This window comes from Arachis duranensis, chromosome 10 (genome assembly GCF_000817695.3).
Source record: "Arachis duranensis cultivar V14167 chromosome 10, aradu.V14167.gnm2.J7QH, whole genome shotgun sequence".
Lineage (NCBI taxonomy): Eukaryota > Viridiplantae > Streptophyta > Magnoliopsida > Fabales > Fabaceae > Arachis > Arachis duranensis.
In genome coordinates, this window is record NC_029781.3 from 46,684,916 (window position 1) to 46,686,307 (window position 1,392).

Sequence of the window (1,392 nt, forward strand, 5' to 3'; positions counted from 1 at the left end):
CTGAAGCTTGGCTAGCCATGTCTAATTTCTTTAGACTAAAGCTTTAGACTAACATTGCATGATTCCTGGAATTCTTATTAAAAATTTTTGAATCTCTTTATTTTCTTTTCCATATAATTTTCGAAAAAATCCAAAAAATTACAAAATCATAAAAACCAATAATATTTTATGTTTCTTGTTGAGTCTAGTGTCTCATTTTAAGCTTGGTGTCAATTGCATGTTTCTATTCTTCTTGCATTTTTCGAATTCATTCATGTGTCTTCATTGATCTTCAAGTTGTTCTTGATGATTTCCTTGCTTTGATCTTTAAATTCTCTTGTCTTTAGTGTTTTGTTGTTTCTCATATGCATTCTCAATTTGTTAGTGTCAGTAGTATACAAACTTCTAAGTTTGGTGTCTTGCATGCATTGTTTATTTGATCTTAGTTTCATTTTGATTATTCCTCATTATTAAAAATTCAAAAAAACTTTTTATTTGTGTCTTTTCAAGTTAATAATACAGAGAATTGAAGATTCAGAACATACAGCAGAGGAATTACACAGAAAAAGCTGGGCGATCAAAACGCCCAATGAAGAAGGAAAATTGGCGTTTAAACGCCAGCCAGGGTATCTGGCTGGGCGTTTAACGCCCAAAAGGGTAGTATTTTGGGCGTTAAACGCCAGAATGTATACCATTCTGGGCGTTTAACGCCAGGATGGCACAAGAGGGAAGATTTTGTTTTTAATTTAAATTTTTTTCAAGTTTTCAAAATTTTTCAAAATCAAATCTTTTTCAAATCATATCTTTTCAATCATATCTTTTCAAAATTAATTTCTCTTCATTTTTAAAAATACTTGCTAACAAGTAATGATTTGATTCAACATTTCAAGTATGTTGCCTTTTCTGTTGAGATAGGTTTAATATCTGAATCATATCTTTTAAATTTCTTGTTAGCCAAGTCATTAATTTTAAAAATCAAATCTTTTTAAATTGTTTTTCAATCATATTTTTTCAATCATATCTTTTTAAAACCATAACTTTTCAATCATATCTTCTCAGTCACATCTTTTTCAAAATAGTTTTCAAATCATATCTTTTTGATTTCTAATTTCAAAATCTTTTTCAAAAATCACTTTATTTCTTTCTCAATCTTAGTTTTCGAAAATCAATTACCATTTTTTCAAAATTTCTTTTAATTAATTCTCTTTAATTTTCGAAAATTTCTTCCCCTCTTCTCACATCCTTCTATTTATGGACTAACACTCCTCCTCAATGCACAATTCGAACTCTATCTTTCTAAGTTCGAATTCTTCTACCTCTTCCTTCTATTTTTCTTTTCCTCTGACACCTCAAGGAATCTCTATACTGTGTCATAGAGGATTCCATATTTTCTTGTTCTCTTCTCTTTCATAT